Source organism: Peromyscus californicus, unplaced genomic scaffold (assembly GCF_007827085.1).
Source record: "Peromyscus californicus insignis strain IS unplaced genomic scaffold, ASM782708v3 Scaffold_17__1_contigs__length_78620276, whole genome shotgun sequence".
Classification (NCBI taxonomy): Eukaryota; Metazoa; Chordata; class Mammalia; order Rodentia; family Cricetidae; genus Peromyscus; species Peromyscus californicus.
Window position 1 is genome coordinate 6,979,782 of NW_026294469.1, and position 9,059 is coordinate 6,988,840.

Sequence of the window (9,059 nt, forward strand, 5' to 3'; positions counted from 1 at the left end):
ATGTCCTTTCCATAATAACAGGATTTGGGTATCTTCCCTGACATCTTTTCATTTCCTAGCATCTTGCATTGAGGTCTCCATAGCCACTACTGTGCTCCTAACCTAACTCCTATCCTATATAGCTATCTATCTCACCATCCCATATTTTCTTTGTCACTTCATCTGTCCATGAGCATTTATATTGATTTCATACTCCAGAGGCTATCAATAATGCATCAATGAACAGTATCTCTTTGACATGCCCATTTATTTATTCTGGCTGTATATACAGAAGTTGGGTACAAGGTTGGATGACAGCTGTTCTTTTAAGTTTTTAGGGACCTCCACACTGTTTTCCATAATGGTTGTACTACCACTTTATCTTAATATAAAATGATTATGCATGTTCATGTTCAACCCTTTGTGATAACTTTATTCTTCTCTACTGACATTATTATTAGCAGAGCCATGCAATGTGAAATAATCTGGGACTCTGACTTGGAATAACCACTGCCATATGACCTGAAGCACATTGCTTAGCTTTTTGGAGCTCCATTTCTCTCATTTAATATACTTGCTTTAAATGTAAAATAAATAGGATAGAGATAATACTTAGCACCTGGTATACAATAAGCTCTTAAAATATTTTTAGGGTTTATTATTTTATTTACTACTTCAAGTCTATAATTATAATTATAATTAAATATTATAATTGTGGTGAAGATCAATAATATTTATTCCTGATTTATATGGAAGCCCAGCTTAAAGCCACATGGCTCATATGAATAAGGTTGTTTGGGGTGTGTCATAAAAGAAGACTAAAAAAAAACCTTTTTTACAGGAGAGGAGAATTGAAACTTTTCGCCATCCACCCACAATCTTTGTCTTAGAAAAAAATATAAAAGTGTGGCTGGATATGCAACATCAGCCCCCTTGGACCATGAAGTGAGAATGGATGGGAAAGATGAAGTGACAAAAAAAAAAGATATGTTGAGCATCTTCTTGGGATGGCTGCAGTGCTCTCTGTATCTCTATTTGAAGCAGTAAAACTTTATCTTCTAACGTGTCATATTAAGTTTTTAGTAGAATCTCATTGTTAGTAGTATGTTTGACCCCCATATTTGCTACAAAATTCTTGCTGTTCTGCATAAGTACTTTAAGTATAAGGTTTCTTTACATCAAGAACACAAATGGGACTTTGAAGTTAATGAATAATGGGAAGAACTTAAATGGCAGGCTGGATACTTATTCCTGCCCATCCTGCTTCCCCTCACAAATTCTAATCTAGAAAACCAATATTTGACCTTTTTCAGCTTTTATCGATTAATGTATGCTATTTAATTTGGATCAACTCCAAATGTTTTAACAAAAGATGTATTTATTAGGATGTGATGTGTAAGAGAAAATATTTATGTATTCCTAAGTACATGAGTACATTCTGCTCAGTCTTATAACATTATTTGTATGCACGTTTTTAGAGCTGACCATTTGGTATTGGATAATAAATTGGTGTGCCCATTTCTGGGGAAGATTATTTCTTCCAGTAGATGCATTCTTTAGTTCCTTATAGTTCTTTTTGTAGAGTTGAGACCTCCTGTACTGTCTCTTAGCCGCATTGCCATGTGTGTTGTTGTTGTACTTATTCAAATCATGTCAGGCAGTCATGTTTGTGATAATTATTGGTGTACATTCTGACATTACAAGGAGGTACAATCTCAGAGAAAGTTCTTCAGTTCCCTCTCTGGCTCTTAAAAATCTTTCCACTGCTTCTTCTAAAATGATTCCTCAGCTTTTGGTGCAGTAGCTGTATTGTAGATGTATTCCTTGGTACTGGGCTCCAAAAATATGAATTTTAGTTAGTTGTGGTTTTCTATAACGGTCTACATCTGTTCTAAAGAGAAATGTCATTAATGAGGCAGGAGGGCTACATTTACACGTAGCTATAACGACAAATACATAGAAAGTACATAGGGTTTAGTTAACCCTATTTAGTAGGTTGGTTTAGTAAAGTGACTGTTGTAGGTTCTTCTACAAGACCCATGTCTTCACTAGCCCTAGGTACTTGCCTAGGTTGCCGATACCAGGCATGCTTTCCCTCTTTTTCAGTGGGTCTTAAGTCCAGTTAAAGATCTACTGGTCACCACCAAGGGGTGTGTGCTACTACTGTACGTTTGGAATTTTGTGCCATGGTGGTCACTGTTGTGATTCATAGGTGTCATAGATGGATAGGACTTCTCTCCTTTGTAAGAATGAGTGGTGCCTTCATCTTTGAATAGTGGTACCGCGGTACCATGAAAGCTATTCCTCAGAGAGGAGACTTTCATGTTAGTTCCAGTTCAGGAACTTTTAGGGCCTGTGTTTGAAGTGCATGGTGTCTTCAACAATAGGTACTTACTTCCACCTCATGGGGTATTTAAAGTGTGAGTGTGTATCCTGTAATAACAACATAAACCAGGAAAGTAAAAAGAGGTCATTACCAGGGTGGAGGATGAGGGAGCAATAGAGAGGGGAATAATAGGTCACAAATGATCTCATGGGGGAAGTGGGAAAGACAGAGGGCTCTAAGTAGGGAAGGGAATGAAGATAAATACAGATAAGGGGGAATGGGTAAGAAAACAGTAAGGATGTCTGAAAAAGTCAAAAAGAATTGTACTATTAACTATCTACCTAAAACACCTATAATATATGTAAGTCAAGGTGTAGCCATACATATATAGTCTAAATGAAAATTTTCCATCTGAGAAGATAATGCTCCTTCTAAAAGCCAAATACCACCAAACAAAATCCCCAGTGCTGATCATGAGAAGTCCTACATTGATTTGTTGATCAGGGTTTTCCAAGAGATTCCCAAAACATTAGAGTCTATGGCTATTGACCTTTGTTGTCAGTACATTTTATAACTTGTGATCTTATTGAATTTGTTTATTAGTTCCATTAGAGTTTGGTGGAGATTTTAGTATCTTCTACTTACAGTGTGATAACGGTATACAAGGGCAGTTTGGCTACCTCCGCTCTCTATTTCTTAGTGTTGTCTAATTTCTCTGGCTGAGACGTCTTGTACTCTGTTTAGCAAACATTATAAAAGTGAACTTCTTTGTCTCATTATGTTCTTTACTTTATATTATCCAGCACAATTTTCTCTAGGTGTTTGTCATCTATGCCTTTATTATTTTGAGATCCAGTCTTTCTATGAATAATTTGTTGGGAATGTTTTTTAATCATAAAGGGATGCTAAATGTTATTTAATGCTTTATTGCATCTATTAAAATGGTCATATAGTTTCTGTGCTGGATTCTGTTAGTTTTGTGTATCACATATACTATTTTAAGTATGCCGAACAAGCATGCATTCCAGGGATGAATCCCCGTTCATCATAAAGTAGTATCTTTGCAATGTGTTCCTGGATTCAGTTTGATAGTATTTGCTAAAAATGTTTGTGTTCATGTTCATCAAAGGTATTTGCCTATGGTTTTCTTTTGTTGTTTTTGTGTTCCCATTTGGTTTGTTGCTAAGCTAATTCTGTATTCACAGAATAAGTTTGAAAGCATTCCCTCTTATTCAATATTTTGGATAATTTTAGAAGACTTTTAGTTCTTCACACATTTAGTGTAATTCAGCAGTGAAGTATTAAGTGTTGGGAACTTCTTTGACAGAGACATTCAGGACTCAATCAAACAGACAAAACTTAGTAGCACATATACACATATGCTTACCTATTATAATACAAAATAGCTGTTAATTGCAGTTGTGAATAATTCCATTATGATACTGTGATATCCATATCAAACAAAATAACTAGGAATAAATTTAGCTATAGAAAAGAACACTCTTTGCAATGGAAACTGTAAAAAAAAATGATAAACTTAACTGAAAATGTATAAGTAAGTGGAAAGAGATTCCATATTTATGAACTAAAAGAATTAGTAATATTAAAAGTCCATAATCAAAGAATCAATTTTTAAAAGTCTAAAAAAAAGTCTGTACTACCCAATGTGTCCTAGAGATCAAATATAGTCTTCATCAAAATGTCAAGGACACTCATCAGAGAATTAGAAAAAATTCTTGATTTTTTTTCATGAGGAATTAATTCTTGGTATTAGATAGCACGGGATGGTGAATATGGTTAACAATGCACTGTATACCCAAAGAGGAGAGAGAAATTGAAATATACTCTCAATAAAAAAGTCAAAAGCAAACAAGGTATTGATGTCTTCAGGAACAAGGCCTTGTCCTCTAGATCTGGTGGAAAGCCATGAGGACTGACAAGAGCCTGTACTGTACGATGTTCCTCTGGGACTCTCTGACCAAAGATTTCTGGGGGAGGTGTGCTACATCTAACTCTGAGACTGTTTACTAACTGCCTTTGGATGGAGCACTACATAACCACACATGGTATTTCCCTTCAATCTCCCTTTTTTTAAAAAAAGTAAGTTTACAAGATAGTAGCTTTCCATGTGACCTTTTAATCCACCCTTTGTTTTGGTTACTGTTCCCTGCCCTGCCTCCTCATTGCCCCCATGCCCTCCTCTCTCCTTAAATCTTTCTACCCCTGGTGTTCCTCTACTGTCCTCTTACCTCTGTTCTTCTATCCTCCTTCCCTTTAACTACTGCCTGAATGACCTTCTCAGTTTCCTAGCTTCCACACCTACTCCAGGTTAAACAATAAAGCTAATGAATAGAAGCTGGGATCTATGTGTGAGAGACCAAGTTCGGTATTAGCCCTTCTGCGCCTGGGTTACCTCACTCAGCATAGTTTTCTCCACTTACACCCAGGGTCATTTATATGCAGATTGAAAATTTTGTTTTTCTTTAAAACTACATAGAATTCTACTGTATGTGTTTAGCATATTTTCATGATATATCTATGAGTTGATGGACATCTGGGCTAATTTCCATTCCTAGCTATTGTAAATAGAGTAGTAACGTACATGGGTATACAGCTATCTCTGTAGTATGATAGTTCTTAGAACCTAAGACTAGGAACAATAGAGTCGCATCATCTGGTAGTTTTATCTCTAGTTTTTTAAGAAATCTCCAGACTGAGAAAGCAAGATGGAACTGAGTTGGAGGCTTCTTCCTTCCTGGCGAGCTTTCAAGTACCAGAAGGTGCTGTGTAGGCTGCTGGGATAGGGTATCCATGATTCTTACCCAGCTGTGTACCCTATAAAGTACAAAACCAATGTTCCAGGAAAATCATGTCACCTTTGCACCAACAGCACAACTATGACAGGGTAACCACTGTGCTCTGACTGGATTTGAAGGCCTGCTCGATGGGAAGGAATTCATGCCTGGTTCTGTAATCCCAGTCGGCAGCCCGTACCTAGGGAAGTCATGGACCCAGAAGGGGAAGAACATATTGTTGCTTTTAACTAAACTGATGCAGAATCAACTCACTTTGTAAACATTTATGTTCATGTCCATAGTCCTAAACTAGACTCAGTCTTAATCAAGAAACCTCTCTTTACAATGACCAATACTGACTAAAGAGGCTCATGGCTTCCCAGTATGATTAGAGTAAGTGCTGGCTGAAGGCTCAAGCCCTAAAACAAGACATTCGTCATATCGCCTCTAATACTCACAGAACAGTGAGAAGAGGACCTGGGAGGGATAAAAGAGGCAGGAGCTAGGGAGAAGGGCCGGAAATGCCTGATTCTAGTCACAGCAGATGCAGTCATCGCTGGCACGGGTCATAGAACTTGCAGCTACTGACCTTGGGCTTGCAGAAGACCATCTCTATTAGCAACCAATCATGGTTAGGTGAGAGGCTAATGGAGTCCCACTCCTTACTGTGAACTATTGGCTATTAGTAGACAGGGGAAAGACGAAGTCATCATCTTCACTTGTGGACTCATTAATGAACTCACCAGGTCCCAATGGATAGCTCAAATCTATGGTCAGATGGATGCCCCTGGCTAAACTCTGTGGTTTACAATACAGAACAGACATGAGTGTGGGGAAGAGACTTTTAGGGAAGAGGAGGTATAGGAAGGGCAGGAAGAGAGATAAATAATATGAGGTGACAGTATTAAGTATGTTTTATATGCATGTGTGACACAATCAACAAATTTAAGCAATGAAAACCATTAAAGATGATAGGAATGCTAATAACCCCAAACTGATCTGATCACTAGGCCATGTACACATATCTCACACCGTTACATTGTACATCACAAATAGGTGCTTATGTGATGAGCACAAATTTGGTTATTAAACATTTTGAAAACTAATCATTAAGTCAGTCATAAAACCTCTGTCATGTGTGTTTCGTTGAGAATGGAAGCTCGGCATCACCCGAAAATTCCTTTTTCTTGGTGCAGGGGATCATTTATGCCTTCTAGGAAGGTGTATTTTTTATTAAAATCAGTAGTATCAATTGCACCGAATTGTAACATGAACTTCTAAATGGTCTTATTAATAAAATAAAATAAAAATGGTGCCAGAAATTGGGGCAAATTCTGAAAGATCAGAGAGACAAAACAAGCCACAGGCAACCTCACCTCACCAGCTCCTTAGCCGATCCTGTTTCCATGAATCCTCAGACTGAAAGCCTCTGAGTCCTCACCCTTGAGGGTCTCAGATGAACTGTTTAAAAACCTTCCAGGAAATCCTCAGCCCAAGAGCCTCTGAGTCCTCACCCGAAAGGATCTTAGTTGAACTGCTGTTAAAAAGCCTCTAGTTCCTAGTCCTCATGCCTTATATACCTTTTTGCTTCCTGCCATCACTTCCTGGGATTAAAGGTGTGTGTCCTTCCCAAGCAAAGACATGGGCTCTCAAGTGCTGGGATTAAAGGTGTGTGCCACCATGCCTGGCTATGTTCCCAGTGTGGCCTTGAACTCACAGAGATCCAAATGGATCTCTGCCTCTGAAGAGATAGAATTAAAGGCATGTGTGCCACCATCTTCTGGCCTCTATGTCTAATCTAGTGACTGGCTCTGTTCTCTGATTCCCAGATAAGTTTATTAGGATACACTATTAGGATACACATTATATTGGGGTGTACAATATATCACACCACACCAACTTAATTTATTTTATATGAGTTTAAGAGAGATTATTCAAGTGATCAAAGTGTTCATGTGCTGTAGGGCAGGAACTAGTCACAGCATTCCTTTGCCTACACTGAGTGGTCTACTTTGGTGCCTGCTCTGCCTGTTAAACTCAACACCAAGAATGGACACGGTTAGAGATACAGTTCCTAAGATGATGTCCCACCAAAGGAAGCATTTAGAATTCACTGCCCTCTAATGTTTCTGACATCCTGTCGCAGAGAGTTTTTCCCCCTGCCTGTCACATCATACTGTTCCAGCATGTGCCACTACAAGTGAAGCAAACACACTTATTTCAAATGGTACCTCTTCACCCAGCCAGCGGGTTCTCCCTCAACCCATCACACCAAGTCACCTCAATAGCTCACACTTTAATCTCTTGTTGAAGAATTCGGATCTCTATTCTTTCTTTCTTTATGGTTTTTCAAGACAGGGTTTCTCTGTGTCTACCTGATTGTCCTGTAAGTCACTCTGTAGACCAGCGTGGCTTGAACTCAGAGACCCACCTGTCTCTGCCTCCTGAGTGCTGGGATTAAAGACATGCACCAGCACTGCCCTGCTTATTTTTTTAACACTGCACAGAATTGAAAACCATTTTTGGCTCTGTGGTATATTATATAAACTACTGCAATGAACCTCACAGTAAACACTGTTACCATGGTGTTTTATTTATCAGCTAATTGTTACACCATAGCATATCATATGTGCTAGGTGTTAACAACAAAGCACATGATTGTTTTTCTTCCCTCTAGAAATCCAGTTCAGTGAGAGACTAGCATGAGGAGATTCATCCCTGGAAAACACACACACACACACACACACACACACACACACACACACACACACGCACACACGCACACACACGCACACACACACAAATCCTCAAGAATCACTTTGGGTGAAGAAAACATCACAACAATATGATATTGGGTGTTTAATGCTGAGGAACCACTCAGTACTCAGATCTATGCTCCTTCAAGTGAATCCTAAACTCATAAAACTCTAGGGTGTCCTCAAATTGTCCTGATAACTTTAAGTCAACTGAGAAAGGAAATGAAGAAATCAATACTCATTGACCAGGCTTGTTGTTCAGATGTGCATTATTGGCCATGAGCTTTATGTGTATTTACATGTAATATTGGTAATAATGATATTACTGTTATTACTGTTATGCAATCCCCATTTATGGAAAAAAAGAGAATCAGGAGTATTGGATATTGGCATGTCCAGTAATTGACAGAGCCTGTATTTTGTATAGTTTTGTAAGATCCAAAAGTCTATCCAAAAGATATAGCTCCCACCTGTGACCCTCTTGTGGCCCTGAGTTTCTGATCACTGAGGTTGAGAGAAAATGTAGGAAGCAACTTACCTTCAAATTGAGCATTATAGCTCAGCATTTATACAGGAGCTCCTAAGTCAGGCAGTTCTGCCTTAGAGTCTTGTCTCTGTTACTTGCGAGCTTGGACATGTGATTTCAGCTTGGCTAAAACTCAGACTGCAAAGCATGAATACTAAAAATTCACTTCCTTCAAGGAAGTTGTGCAAGAATTACATTTAAAAATATGCACAGAAACACTCCACTCTACATTTAGCATATATATTTACTTAATAAATATCAGCCAAAACACATTTTGTGCAACTGAATATGAATATGCCCAGAACTAGAGAAATCTGTTTGGCTTCCTGACAGAATTCAGACACCCAGGAGCTACTCCAAATCTCTATAGGAAAAACCCAGGATTTCCTGAGAATCTGTTAGAATTATGAGCTAACAATATAATCTAGGATTTCGGTGATAGGTCAGAGTAGATGTTTTGTGGACTTGCTAGGTGAACCAAGCATCTTGAAGACTGACAGTGCATGAGTCACTTCTGATTTGTCTTGGAGTGCCCATCCCAGACCCAGCTCCCCAGACTTGGGAAGTATGAAAGGCCCACTTGAATATCTATTCAAGTCATGAGAACATAAAGGGAATTGCCTTCCATGACTATTCCTTGGTCTAGGAGTATAAATCTGTCCAAATGGTCCAACTGG